Source organism: Enoplosus armatus, chromosome 21 (genome assembly GCF_043641665.1).
Source record: "Enoplosus armatus isolate fEnoArm2 chromosome 21, fEnoArm2.hap1, whole genome shotgun sequence".
In the NCBI taxonomy this organism is placed as follows: Eukaryota; Metazoa; Chordata; class Actinopteri; order Centrarchiformes; family Enoplosidae; genus Enoplosus; species Enoplosus armatus.
The window spans coordinates 5,263,609-5,279,342 of record NC_092200.1 but is presented as its reverse complement, the minus strand read 5'-3'; positions in this window follow the sequence as shown (position 1 = coordinate 5,279,342).

Below are 15,734 nucleotides of genomic sequence, written 5' to 3'. Positions count from 1 at the left end.
ATGTGACATCACATGCAGAAGGCGGCGAACGTGAGCGGGTGTCCTCCACCACGACCACGTCCAGCAGCGGCAGTCGTGGGTCATGAGTACATGAGGATTTCCCACCTGACGTCAGATGAAGCCATTCAGAAGAACGGCAAGATGTTTTGTAATCCACACATGCAGTGTGTTTGTGTTGATGTCTTACTACCTGGATGGGTGAGATGTCTCTACGTAAGCTTATTGGACTATAAACCTGCAGTGATGAATAACATGCTGTTTGACTGACTAGTTTCTCCAAATAACCAGCACCCCCCTTGTCATGTTTTTGTCTGTCATTTATTGCAACCATTGGGAAAAGCAAGTAAAAAAAAAGTAATTTTAACCCACATATCTGTTGGCCTTCAATATTTGTGGAGAAATTCGCTTGTTTGAGTATCTACGGTGAACACATTACATGTCCTTCACCAGCACTTCTGAGATTCAGCTTGCATGCATAGGAAACTCTCCAGGACTTTATGTAAAACTGAAACATAGTTTAGAAGGTTATGGACGCAGACAGACCTAAAGAAAGTGTTTAAGTATATAATTGAGTCTTTGGCTTGTGATATATACAATTTTTTCACTCCCAATTGTGGAGAAATGTTCAAAAACTGTATGTAGATCGTAATCCAGCGTTGGAAACCTCCTCACGATATCTCAGGAATTCACTGGCTTTGGAGCTTTTTGGATATTTATTATCTGGAACTATCATCAGCAGCAATTGTAATGTGGACAAATTTGATATCAAACTTAAAAGATCGGGTGGGTGGGGGATGGGGTTGGGGGTAGAGGGGTAGTTAAGTTAAATAATCAAAATGTAATCTGTTGCATTGTCTGTAATTTGTTGCTGTTGCAATAAAATATAAGTGAGAAAATGTTTTTTTTATTTTTAGCCTTGCTAGCAGCTAAAGGTGGAATAGTGAATCACGGTGGTGGTCCCCTGACTTCTTCTCTAGCGCCACCAACTGGTCAAATCTTTAATTTTTCCAGTACTTTGGTTTGTGACCAAATACCTGCAGAACTGATCACAGTCCCATCAGCCTCAGCTGTTTGTGTTTAGTTCTGATCAGCAAATGTTAGCATGCCAGCACACTAAACTAAGATGGTGAACATGGTAAACATTATGCGTGCTAAACATTAGCATGTAGCTCACAGAGCCGTCATTTGTGCTAATTTGACCGCTGGACCGTTTGCGCAGTCCGTGTTGATTCACCTCAAACCGGCAATGTACCAAACTGTACAGAAGTTAGCTGTAAGCTAGCTAGCAACGGACGAACTGACTGTGTGTGCGGGAGTGTTTCTGTGTGTGTCTTTGTGTCAGTTCACGCCACCCCAGGCAAAGTTTTCATCTAATCGCGTATTTCCATTGACTTCCTCTAAAATTAGCAGTCTGTCTGAACACAGTTAGTCTCAGTCTTGTTTTCACACAAGCAGCGGCCCGTTTGGTGGGCCAGTTATTTCAAACCCATGCTGTGTAGCCAAAAATTGTTCAAACCCACAGGACTTTATTTTAAACTCTAGTGGAGGTTACGAAGTTTCTAAAGATAGCAAAGATTTCAGACTGAACTGAACTGACTGAAGTGTGTATAAAATGATGTGCGAAACATCTAGAACATTTCCATTTGATTTAATAGTGCAGCCATTAAAAAAAAAACATTGAGTCTTGGGTTTAAATACTTCACACAACAGCTCCAATGAAGAGCTGGAACAGGCAGATACAGAATATATATGATACCTTCAGGCAGTGTGGAATAAGAGGATTTATCAATTTTAAAGCTGCTTAAGGGGAAACAATTTGTGGACATTAAACCACTTCATCAGTCTCACAATGACGTGATTTTGGCACAGAACGATTGGCGACATCATCATCAGGCAATTAATTGTGACTGTATTAAGCCAATGGAAAGCTATGGCTCAAAATATCATCACTGGTAAATGGTGTTTCAGCATTGCATCTGCAGATTTGGCATCAGGTTTTGTTCAGTAAAAGAAAACTTACACATTTCTACCTGTCTAAACTAACTAAACTGTTAATGGGACAAGAAAAACACTATTTTTGTTGTGTTATTCATGTTGTTCTGAAAGTGACATTCCATTTCAGTCAAAGTATTTTTCATCATATTCTCTTTCATCTCCCGTCTATTACACCCAAATACACTTTCATCAATAAGCTCCCGGGTGAGTCATTAGTAGAAGAAGAAAGCCATTACATGTCTTCTGCATACTGAATAATGGAGCGGGTGCCAGTCGTCTTTGTCATTAAAATGTTCATAACCAAGATGCACCATTACCAAGTGGATTCAGCAGGATACTCCAGATTCTCAGTGAAAACACTTCACTCGTCGCTCGCTGTGTTAGATTTCAGTTGTTTCATAACCAAAACAGAGACATTTAAATTGATTGAAATGATGGTATTAGCAGTGAGGTTTGCAGACTTCCCTGGCAAAATTGCCAATTGCTGCTCAAATCAGATTTTTTTTTTTTTTTGGATGAGTGTTCATATTTTTTAGGACGTAATGAATATCTGAAGTGACGTGACAGCGATGTCAAAAAGACACACAGGCACATATTAACAAGAATACACACTTGTTTTTTGTAGTTTCTCTCACTGGTTTTGGACAATCTTAGCGCGTGCCTTCAAGTTTTAACAGCGCGAAAGCATTTCCTCAAGAACCAATCGTGTTCTCTCCATACCTATCCTGACAAAACATTGCCGCTATCTCAGGTAAGCAGGAATGAGACTTCCTTATAGTCACTGTTGACAAAGTCAGATTTGTTGCACTGTGTGTGCATGTGGCGTGCCTCAGGATTTGACAAAGTGCAGTCCACACTTTTTTCTCAACACTCATTAGAAAGCATCATATTTTTGTCTCTGGAGAGGAAGAATCTCTCGGCTTCGGGTTGTGTGTGCTGTCACAGTCTTTTGAAGCAACCACCGCGCTGCTGTCATGAGTGATAGACTTGAAAATGTATGTCATGTAGCCAAGGACTTCTGATGACTAACTTGGAAGACAGACAGCAACCAAAACACTTCTCAAGCCAGTGAGCAATGGAAGATTTGCTGCAGTTCTACTTATACTATTTTTCTTTGTCTGGAGGGGGGCGTGGGTTTGATGAGGAGGACATTGGGTATAAATAAATAAATAAATATCTTGTATAATACTGCTTCTATAGAACCTTTGGAATGAATAAATAAGCTAAACATCATCCCATGTTTATGGCTTTTAGCCAACTTGTTTACATGAGTTTTAGCTGACAAGTCAAATATTCCATGTAATTATTTGGCCTGTTACTTCATCTGGCTATTTTGTCTTTGTTGGTATATGATAAATTTTTGATCCACATGTAAACAAAATACCAGAGCGTATGAAAATACACCATGTTTTACAGCTGAGTAATGTATATTTTCTGTAGCAGAGTTCTTCAAAAACATGTTTTTAAGCAATTCTCCTTGAATGAGTAATGTTATTAATTATCAGGCTGATAAAATAATGTTAGGTATGTTTTTTGAGGGTTTCCAGGAAGATATTTTGGTGATATATTTTTTTTTTTTTACGTGTTTCTTTATGGGTGGAGAAAATGCATTTACAATTCCAGCAAAATAAATCATTTGAAAACGTGGGATTATTTGAACAATTATCACAAAGATGAAAGTAATGCTGTTTTGAAGATATGTGGTTTTCACAGGACAGCAACGATGGGCTTTTTAAAGGAATATTCTTAAAAGTAAACACGTTCTTTGAATAACACATGTGGAGACCACATTATGTGTTAGCTGAGGTCGAGACAAACCAAACCCGCTGCAGTCAGATGGAGCTGATGTTATAGCTTTAACGTGGAGGCTGGGGGAGGGCTGCAGTGCAGTAGGCATCCGTAGTGACTGAGCCTGAGAAGAAGCAGAGGTGATGGAGGGAAGAACATCAGGCCTGTCTATGCCGCTCGTCCAAGCTCCTCAGAGAGATGCGAGGCAGTAAACACTAAGCCGCCTGCAGCTCTGTCATACATATTATTGGGTTAGCTATGAAGGGAACCCAGGCTTAATCCTCTTCAACTCTGCAGGGCAAAGCGGGGAATCAGCGCACAGTGATTATCACATGACAGTGTTTATAGTTTATATTAAAGTAAATCTTTGCAACCGGGCAAATAGCAGCACGTGATTCATTTTGTGGCGATTACCGGATTGTAAAACACTGCGTCAAGTGACAAAAAAGACAATCCACAAGGGGAGCTTATTGTTGTGTAATACTTCGCCAGTACGACAAATTAACAGGATTCACTCCTCCATGAAAAAGCTGTTTATCTATTTATTTAAACTCCGAGGGGTTGGTGTGGCGAGGCACGAACGCCCCGTCTGTCATCTGTTTCCTGGTGATTCTTTGATCATTTTGTGACCTCTCCGCTCTCCTCCTCCGCTGCAGCGGTTTATTCACATGACGATTCATCCGGCACTCTATCAGCATTAATAATGCAATCTGACAGATATTGTATAAGGCTGAGTACGAGGTGTCACTCACAGCGACAAACAAGTGAGGAAATGGATGATGCGATAAGGCTTGAGACGGAGACAGAGACAGAGGGAGGAGGATAAAAGGTTTAGCAGTTCACTTCACCTTAAGTTATTTTAGCATTTGACAGATATAGAGTCCCTAATCCTCGTGGATAAGATTTCATGTGTCACCATTTTTCACCGCATTTTTTTCTTATTATTTACAATTTTAACATTTTAAGTAATCTTTTATTCAGAACATGGGACATGGAGATGGATTTCAATTCAGGAATGAGATATAGTTGCCACACCAACAGATGACAGTTGTCTTAGTGCATCTGAAAAACAGCCCTGATGGTTTTTCCATTTAAAAGTGGCCCGGTACCCTCAAAGCAACATCCCCCCTCTTAAGAATGCATGCCGTTTGGGTGTTTGAGTTCATGTATTCCTCTTAAGACGATGTCTTCCACAGCTAGCATGTCATCATGTGGTCTGGCTTTTGCACAGTGCTTAAAGGCTTACATGTCACCCAGTGTGGAAGTAAGGAAATGAGGGGTTTCAGTTATTTCAAGTGCTTGATATCCTTTTTTATATTTAGTTATCATTTCTAAAACAGACGTGATTCTTTGCTCAGATATAAATAAACTCTTGGATATGAAGGCTTTTTTAGTAACTTCTGAGCCTTATTTTTGTGACAGCAATCATTCTGAGTGAGTAGGTGTCATTTTTTTCCCAAATGATTGATGTCTTATTTTGAAAAGAAGCTCTTCCTGTGCACATGATAATGCCGCTTTCTGAACCCCCGCTGCTGAGCTGGTATTTTTTTAACGTCTATTTTTATATATTGTTTGTTTTGTGTCATGCAAGTGAAGTCTCTCAGGCTTGTGTAGTGTTATGCATGAAGCCATATGGCGCGTGCGTTTTATTACTTTAAGAGGAGAAGAAGTGTTGAGGGCAGCAGACAGACTCCAAAAGCCTCCTCTGCAACACAAAAGACAGCATGTGCTGTCAAACTGTCAAAACTTATACTTCAAGGACTGTGATATCGGGCTGCCGTGTGAGGTTCTCCATTGCTTTCATGTCTGTGGTGTTTGAGTACAAGCGTGTGTGTTCTGTATGAGGCATGGGCTTATGTATGTCACCTGTACATGTCCTTATGTTTGTGTATTTCATGAATGCGTACACATTTTGACCGTGCATGCATGTTTGTGCAAGTATATTCAATATGTCTGCTTCTTTTTGACAAACCTTAGACTCTGATCCGTTTTACTGAAGTCTGCGGCTCTCATGCTGCACGTCAGTAGACCAGATAAATGGAAATATGCCAGGGCAAGAAAAAAAAAACGGCTACACTCCATGAAGCACGATGACGGCTTCATTGCCCAGGCAGGCCCTTGAGGGTTCCCCTGGGCTCCAACTAGCAAACGCTTTCAAAATGTGCAACTGTGCCCTGCAATTACTGGTTGGAGTAAGTGAGCTGTGGTTTGTCTCGTTGAGAATAGGTAGAATTAGGACCAATTACAACCTGCTGCAATTGTGTTTGTACTGCACATTGCATTAAGAGACACAAAAAGGAAAAGAGTAAGGTATCAGCCCCATTATCAAGCTTATCTTATTGTCTCTGCAGTTCTTCATTCTGAATTATTTAGACATCAAGTGGACTCTTTAAAGAGTAAGGCTGTCAGCAAATATTGAGATTGTACTAATTGTACTTTATACTACAAACACTGTGCAATTAAAGGGGAATAAAATGAGGGGGAGAGATGAAGCGTCTATTTACAGACAGAGAGGGCGGGAGCCATTTTTAAAGGAGCCACCACATGCAGCCAGACAATTAAATAAAGCTGTTGAACATTCAATTTCCCTCTCTGAGACATGTTATTTATTGTCTTCTGTCTCTATGTTCTTCTGCATGGCACTACCAACGCTTGCTTTGGATTTAAATTCATAACGTGCATTGGTGAGACTATGAGACGTGACATATTCTCAGTAGTAACAGTGTTGTAGCTCTTCCGGGACTTGTGGGTTATTGAGATTCAGCCCTTAAATGCAGGGCCTGCTAAGTCTCCTTTGATTTTTGGGAACTATGCCCTTCACTACAAGAGGCCCTTCACAACAAGAGGCTACTTTGATATGCACATTTTAAATTGAGAGAAATCAATTGAATTGAACACCTAGCAAGCTCTGCTTTTGTCTTGACTCCATTCATGTCTGTAATAAAATATTAGATTTTACAAATAAACGTATAATTCACGGATCTATAAAACTAAAGAGTGTTTAAAGTGAGTGTTGATTGTTCTTCGGTTATGGAAAGCTAACAATACATATACAAACCTGCACACAATGTGCTGTGTTTGACCTTCTGAACTTATTATCAACATGGAGCCTGTATGCTTCATGTTTATTATCTCTGTCTGTCTGTGTTTAGGAGCATGATAACTGTAATGAAAGTTGCATAAACCTTTAAGGTCAGTGGAAAACAACATTAACGTCTCCGAGTGCATATTGCTCTGAGGTAGAGCCATTTTGCTCGAGCTCGCTGCACAGTGAGCTCCAAATTTCATTTAATGTACAACCATTAAGATCTTATTCTGTAATGTTGTATATGACCAGCATTTTTCAGGAATAGCCATTTCATGTAATTGCATTCAGTAATTACCTCTCTCCACAGTAGTTTTCATTGTGACTGTAAAATGCGTACCTTTTTCACAAAGGATTCACAGGAAACTAGACATGCAGGGAGTGGACGTGAAGCAGAGGACAAAAGACTTATCAAGCACACAATTCACAAAATGCAACAACCGCTTGTACAAACAGATTTGTGATTTAGTGTTTTTGTTTTTATCTCAGGTATGAACTAAAGTTCACGAGTGGTCCAGGACTGTCTGAATTCAGAATCTGAATGCCTTAACCTGAATGAATTTGGTCTTAAAATATGTTACCAAAATCAACTGAAATAAATATTAAATAATAACATAAAGTATAACTAATTCACTGTATCTAAGTCGAGATGAAACGGTATTTTGAGAGTATCTAGCTTCCATATCGTGACGTGTTTATAAGTGAAAAGGCAGGCGGGACGTAACGTTGGGAGGAATTTGATTTGAGCGTTGAAAAGTGGGCGTGCCATAACCGACGAACCATGCTGCTGCTTGCTAATGAATGTTAGCTCTGTGCCGCTTAAAGTTGAAGATTGATTGATGGGCAGATGTCATGATATTATTGGTTGAAATTGGTTGGTTCAAGCTTATGTTAGCACACGTCATACCTTGTTTTACAGGAAGAAAACATTGGATTTTGGTATAAGAATACAAATAAATAGATGTTTTGTACATTTTTTGGCATATATTGTTAGACAGGTGCACAGTATGACTGGGGATGTGATCTAAAAGGGTAAAAGGGGAATTTTTAATTTCATCTTGACTTTAAAGAATATATTTTTATAGTATTATTAGCTGCTCACAGGGATAAAACAGAGCCCTCAAAAGTCCTGATAACGACTAAAGTGATTTGGCGGTGAGTTATTTCAGCCTTTCTTGGTCAAAGGATACATCCAATGTCAATTAGTAAGGCAGAAAGAGAAACTAGAAAGTCCATAAGTTAAGTCCATGAAGTATTTCCATCAAGGCCATTTTTCTCCAGATAATTTCTTGAGATTACTGTGATGCACAAGGCAGCGAAGAGATAAGACAGATCTACTGTAAGCTCCACAGTGACTGGAATAAACCTCCAGGATCACCAATAACTCTCCAATTTACCTTAATGTCTGGCTTCAACCTCTAATGACGTATTCATTTGACTGGTGGCGGTTGTAATTACCAAATGTCTTCAGCCAGGGGCTTTGTATTTCACACAGGCGAGGGACAGACTTTGTCTCAATTAGCTTTCGGTTTTATCTCCTCTCTCTTTCTCTACAACTCACACCTCAGTGGCGCTGACAAGGATGTTTGTACCTGCTATACACAGCGGCACTATCAGTTCAATCCTTGGCATGACTTTGAAGATTAGTCACCGAACCATGAAGACGCTTTTGAAGTGTTGGGGATTCTTTGAAGTTTGCGATGCAAGTTTTTTTTTTTCTCTCCTTGTCAATGCGTTACACAAAGTTTCTGCTACCTTTGAACATTTAGCCTGGCAATAAGAGGAAGGAGCAGTCACAGGCGTAAACATAACATGATGGAGATTTGTATCATCAAAGTCCATCTGAGGGGCGTTTCAAACCGATGTCTTCGGCATACGTATCCTACAGGTCCCTTCACACACAACTGTCAGTTCTGTTTGCTGTGATTAGCATCTCCTTCTTTGGAGTCCACAGGAAAGAGAACTTTCCCGTATTATATTTACTCATGTTCACATATCGGAGTTTTTTAAGTTGCCAAGTGGTTTGAGAAACTCCCATTGTGTAACATGACAAACCCTTGGCCCTAAATATCAATAGTTCTGAGATGTTTATTCCTGCCATGTGGGGAGCAATGAATAGCTAGAATAAACTTCTCATCCATTTTGCACTTGGCAGGCAAAATGATTATGAATAAAAATGAAACTGACATTGGAGACAGCAAAGCAGGAAAACCTGCTCATTGAAGCCTGATGGCCACATAAAGGCGAGCCATAGCCAAATTTTCTTGGCCAACTGAGCATGTGTAGAGTTTCCCTGGCTGCTTACCTCAACATCAAATTAATGAATTTCCGGTGACTTGATTGATTGTGCTGCTCGTGGTGTGACCGTGTGGTCGGGCCAGCTGCACTTCACAGCAAGATGGAGAGCAGGACTTTGCCTCTCTGTGCGCCGTGCTACACCACCAGCAGAAATATGTACACAAACCAGAGGAGCGTGATGCAAGCACCTTCCCATGAAACAGTTTCAGCGCCAGGCGGGGTGCTACAGGCAAGGGCAGCTGCTGCTGGACGAGGCCTCTGCTGACACATAGGTCATGGCGAGTCTACAGATGGCCGACCAGCCCCTCTGTGCGACGCCACCAGAGAGGAGGCAATGCCAAATATATCTTCCCTGTAACCTCTTGGAATTTGACTCAAAGACAAAACACTGTACCTTCATATGCATAGCCCACAGTACCAGCAAAGTGCATATAATTTGAAAAAATAGCTTATTTTGATGACTGATAATATTCCTGCTTTTCTGCATAGTAATTCCATAAACGAAACCTGTGAATTTTAAGGTCATTTAAATTCTGCTGAGCCGTTGCCAAGCCTTTGAAGCCAAAAAATTGCCTGTCATCCTCTTACAATGAAGGCTATTGAGCACAGCACGGCTCACAGGGGCACCCATAAATAAGAAATATCCTTCTGCAAACTGTTAATTGTCGGGAGCTGAGAACAAGATTAAATGAAATGTCCCCTACTCCGACAAAACATGCTGCTGTTTGGCTGCATGACTGTTAGACAGTTACTGAAGCCTGGGCTGCAGTTTGTGTTTTCAGCACAGTCAAACACTTTTTAAAGTGTAGATTAATGCTCCTAATGAAGAGTTGGGACTTTGTTTTACCTCTCCTGCAGTGTAGATGTTAACAAATGCTAATTTGCCCCCATTAAAAATTTGTCCCAGCTGCAGCTGCAACTTGGAGCGCTAATGATGACACATCCAGATTTAATTAGGAGAGCAGAACGGTCAACGGCCAGATACATTAGACCCGCCAAATCAAAGCCTGCCTCTACAATATTTCAGCACTTGTGTCATTTTACATTTTAAATACAGTTTCCCTGCATGGATTTTAATGTAGTTTGCTGATTATTATTGGTTATAATGTAGGATATTCATTGACAGAACAGCCTCAGTAAGCGATAGGCAACAACTAACAACAATCATAACAGCACTGTCCCACCAGTTTAACTGAGACTCAGTTGTTTTGTTCACTTTTAATTAAATGCTTGTGTGGTGTTTCTACAGTTTGCCCAAAGAAAGTGACAAACCCAAAGTGAAAGTGAAAAACAGTTTTTCCTAAATAGAGAGTAGGAGCTCAAATTGCTAGTCTAATCTGTTGTGCTTTAAAGTGGCTATAATCAACACTTTTATATTAACAATGGATCACATGCTTATCTGTATGTGAAAGAGGTCTCCCGTAGTAATGAACCCACAGAGAATAATCACCCGACTCTGCAGCTCCACGGAGCTTTACGGCATCTTCCATTTCAATGTTTGGTTTTCGCAACCCACAACTTTACTGTTTTGGTTTTGACAGCTGTTGTCAGCGATGAATCTCTAAAAACCCACCGTACACAACCTGCCCAGCACCAAACAGCTGTCAGAGTTAGAGTTAATGATAATAATATGTCAATGTTGTGTTTACAGCTAGTTTCCACTCTCCGCAAGAAGAGAAAATTCAGCTTTTGCAGGTTTAAACCTGACGAACACAGACTATTTGAGCTGATATACAGCGTGCTGCATGTGGTTTGAAGTTTACATTTATCTGCGATTGTCATGCCAGCATGCAAAGTGTGTCTTGAAGTTAGTTTTACAGGAGTTACAGTTATAGTTTTAGTTACTTCAATAATTAAAGTGATACTGTGGGTGTCCTCTGCCCTATATCTGTATATAATATATGGTAAGGTGATACAGTAGATAGACATAATATTATATCAGTCTTCAAGTAAGAATTAACTGTAGTGCAGCTAATGTCTAATAGAGTGTTGAAGTGAATGCAATAGGGATTAAAGTTGAGTTTGAGAGTGAATGCAGTAAATATGGAAATATGTTAGTGCAAAGGTGAAAAGTTCAAAGTTTATTTACAGTTTATTCTCAGCAGAGTGTACTTATAAGTACACTTTGCACCAGTACTTTTCCATTTCCATTTTGCGATCCTTCATTCACACTCCGCCACGTCTCTGAGCTAATCATTTCCATTCAAAACATCTGATCAGTGCATAAAACATGATGCATTGCTATAGAAACCAACAGCATATGAAGTAGTTAGACCCAATGCCACTTGATCCTGAGTATGTTTCATTTGTTCTTTTGCTACTTGTACTAAACTGAAGGATTGCAACACTTTTCCACCACTGCCTAAGTGTCTTTATGTTGATTTTATCCTAAAAAAGACATATGCCCGATGTGCTCATAAATACCCTGATTGTGTTTTGTAACTCAGAAACAGATGTTATTTGTCTGCCTGCCCATTTTGAAGAGCACAATGGAGAGAAAGCTTTTAAAATATCCCATGGAGCTGTGTAACATAGTGGAGATGAAGCTTTCAAAACAATCAGGCAGAGTGGGTTTTATATCATAAAACGCCCTGGTGCTATCCTTACCAATCAAATTGGATTAAGAGCGGACACAGATTGATCTATTCTGCGCTCGACAGCTCACTGTGTTTGACCAGATTAGTTTCAACTCTGTGCACCTGTATACCACCATAGAAAGAAATGAAATCTTGTCAGTGCAGTTGAAGTGTTCCCCTGTCCATCACAAACAGCGGACTCCCCCTGGACAATAACAAATTCCACTCGTACATCATTTCATGTCAGCCATGCCCCGGCACACAGGAGTTTCACCTCATTTTCCCCATTTCCCCACTGCAGGTGAATGAGGGCCAACTGAGAAATAGCTCCATTTGCATCTTAGCTAATTGTATCATTGCTCCGGGCTTTCTAATAGTTAATGAATTTTCTGAGAACAGAGTTCGGAAGAAAGGAAAAAAAAGGTTGGAGCTGCAGAGCCGCTATTTGTAGTGAAATAACGTTTGCTGCAGGTAAGAGGAAAAGGCCCTGCTGAGAAAGACTGTGCTACTGAAGCTAGATAAAAACGTATGAGATACATAGGGTATAGTCTTTCCCCTAAAACCATAAATATACAGTAAACCACCCACGTAAAAACGTATTCTCAAGTATATAAAAGACACTCAGTATTTAGTAAGTATACCTTTATGTTTTTAAATGTAGTATGCGGAAGTTATTAAAAGTGTCAAAGCTGTCTATTCTTATTCCCTCAATGGGATTAACACTGTCTAGCACCAGTATATGCAAGCTAAGGGAAAAGGGAGTGACTAAAGCTTTGAATTCTTGTGAATATGAAGACTTCAAACCTCAATACTTTCACTTTCTGGAATACGTTTCTCCCAATTTACAGAAATATTCAGTTACATCACTGAATTGTTGTTATGAATTTAAGATTTGATGATGATTCATACTGAGGCCTCCTGGACAAGCAGCACCATCATATCAACAAAAGTCTTTGTGCTAGTTTTCACTGATGCTTCCAAGCTCGTAACCTTAAATATTATGATATAACTTTAGTATCAGTATTAATTGATTGTTTGGCCACAGAACAAGATGTAAAAACAACCCTGACATATTATCATGATATGGCGAAGGTGTTAGCAAACACTTGCTTAGCAGACACTGAGGAACATTAGCATTTATTCTGCGTTGTGTTTACGACCACCTGGCTAATGTAAGTCTAATGTCCACTCTGCTTTTAGCTCTGATTTGGTCTCCAGCAACCCTGATGTCTCCTCACGCCATTATAGGTTTAAGCTTAGATTAGATTTTGCTGTATTTCTCTATACAAGTATTGTTCAGAAAAAAAGAATCCCTCAGTTATGACTTATAATTGTCATAAATAGTGTTGTGTAAATGTCCCATTCACCCTAATTCATATATGGTTTTACAGCGCTTCAAGCACCCTTGGCAGGCAAAATTAGAGTTGTCCCTCTTCCTTTTATAGACCCTCTTTGCTGTAACTGTCCACTTACTGAGTTGAATTCCTGCCCAACACTGTGTTCCTTGACTCATAAAGTCAAAGGGCAGCAATTGATTGAAAATGTGGGGGGAAAAGTAGGTTAATCTCTTTCCATCTTGAAGACTAAACACATTTTCAGGAGGCAGGAAGAACAGCATTTAATTGCTTTATCCTGTTTATATTAAATTAAATTTCCACAACTCTTCTTCTTCACATCAGACAAAATGTTGAGACTGCAGTTCGTCTTTGTTGAGCAGAGTATAGGTTCACCCTCTGACCACGCTTCACAAAAGAGCACACATTTATGGCTGGTTGCACCACAGAAATGCTCTGCAGCCTACAATACAAATAGCGGCATTGATTTACAAATAGAGGGAATTTATTTCTCGGTGGTTGCCATTGCTTTCACTGGCAGCTAGACACATTTTAAGACAAGATATAAATGGAAGGAATCCATGAAGCAATTATTCCACCTCTGCGGTACATGTCACCAACACCATTGGAAAAGGTGTATCGGGCTACCTTTCTCTGTTCTGTTTCACTGAGCAGCTTCTCCAGCCTTTCCTCAGCCCGTCAAGCTGCCTTGGCAACAATCAGAGCAGAGTGGCTGAGGCATGGCGAAGAGAAATGTACAGTGCTGGAGTGGTAGGAAATTACAAAGGGAATCAATTCAATGAACTCCCTCCCTTCATGAAAAAATATCTATAAATCAGGCAGGTGGCCGGACCCAAACAACAACCTTTTAAGAGCCTGTCTACTGAGGCACAATGCATTTCAGAGCAAGGTACAAATCAGTACTATGGCTGTTTCTGTACTAAATCCTTTCTCTTTTTTTGGACTCAACCACTTTCCCAACACAGCAGTTGCTGTCAACCACGTGACCTTGGTGCTTTTTCAGCTGACCTTATCCATATTTCTTTATCATTGGGATGAGATTGGGATGCTTTTTCACACTGTGTTAGAGCCAAAGCAAGCCGGGATGTGCTGTAATGCCAGAAGACCAGTGTTTCATTCCAAAAAGGAAACATCCACCTTTTGAAAAATGTGACACCTATCCTGACACGACCATGCTGGCATGAAGGTGAAAATGAAGACTTATCTGTCTTCTGCTCTTTACTGACAAAAAGGCAGTGCTGTAGAAGCTGTAATCATTTTTAAAGAGCGGGCTTTGAACACCAGGTCATCATTTTTCCTCTAAAAGCAGTTTGTAGACAGCTTTTACGGGATAATTCTCCTTTGTGCTTTTTTTGATAACAAATCAAGTCCTCTGAACAATTATTTTGCCAATTACACTCCTGGTGCCTATCACTTCCTGTTCTGTTTTCCCATGTTTCTCCTCCATGACGCTATCACCTCATAGGATGAGAATCTTAATGGAGGTTGTAAATAAACTAAACGGCAAGGTCAGCAGGAAAACCACTGATGGAATAAATTAGTATCCTGCTCTAAAGAAAACAACAGAGAAGACAACATGAAATACAACAGTAAGGAGCAGTAAAAGGGCTCTGTGACCGTTTCCCACTCTTGATTTATCTGACAAGAGAGGCGATCTAACGCTTCTGCACTGATTTGTCATGTTCCCCGTGACCTGTCCACGAACATCAATACAGGATGGGTGTCACATGGTGGGCTTAAACTACCGTTAGGTGGTCATTGTGGAGCTCATTTGAGTTAGCACATGTATGTGTGTGCCTGCAATACATTAATTTTCATTGTCTCTTTTCTGCTGCTGATAATTGTCAAGGCCACTTGAGAGACGGCGAGCAGCAGTTTATTCCCACACACACACACCCACACGCAGAAACAGCACACACCAATGCAGCACTGTAAACAGCGAGCCCATAGGAGCCGTGAATCGTCACGCACCCGTAGTGGGAGATGAATAGTCATGGGAAAGTGGATAGCATTATATTGTAGGTGATGTAATGCTAAAAACATGTGCTGCCAAGTGGAATAATATGTGTTTATCCATGAATGAGCAGCTGAATGTCTAGCATGATCTCAGTCTCAGGTGTAATGGATGCCTGACAGAGAATCTCGCCTCTGTAAATCACATGGCTGCTCTCGCACTTCCTGGATGACTGGACAGTTTCCTCCTTCATCTGCTGTGGATGCAGAACAAGCGACCTCACGGTGGAATTTAACCATCACTCAGTTTGTGAATGACATCCCCTCGCTGTATTTTTGACATAATCGCATGCCATGCTATAATTAGCTGAACAAACCCATTATAGTGTAGCTTCACTTAACAATAAAACTACATCATGTAATTGTGGAGATACTGAGGCCACACAGTGTCAGTTCAGGGAGGCTGAGTTGTAAGGATCTACAGCCGCCTCTTGCGATGGAAAATTAAATTGAATAAAGGAAAAAAAAGACTGCCGATGACAAAATGTGTGTGCATGTGTGTATCCACACGGTATTCCAACAACACCAGTGTTACCTTGGTTACTAATCCTATTTACTGAGGATTGGATCCATTATTCAGGTTCATCGTCTCAAAGCTGAATAGTTGTTATCACCGTGTGTCAG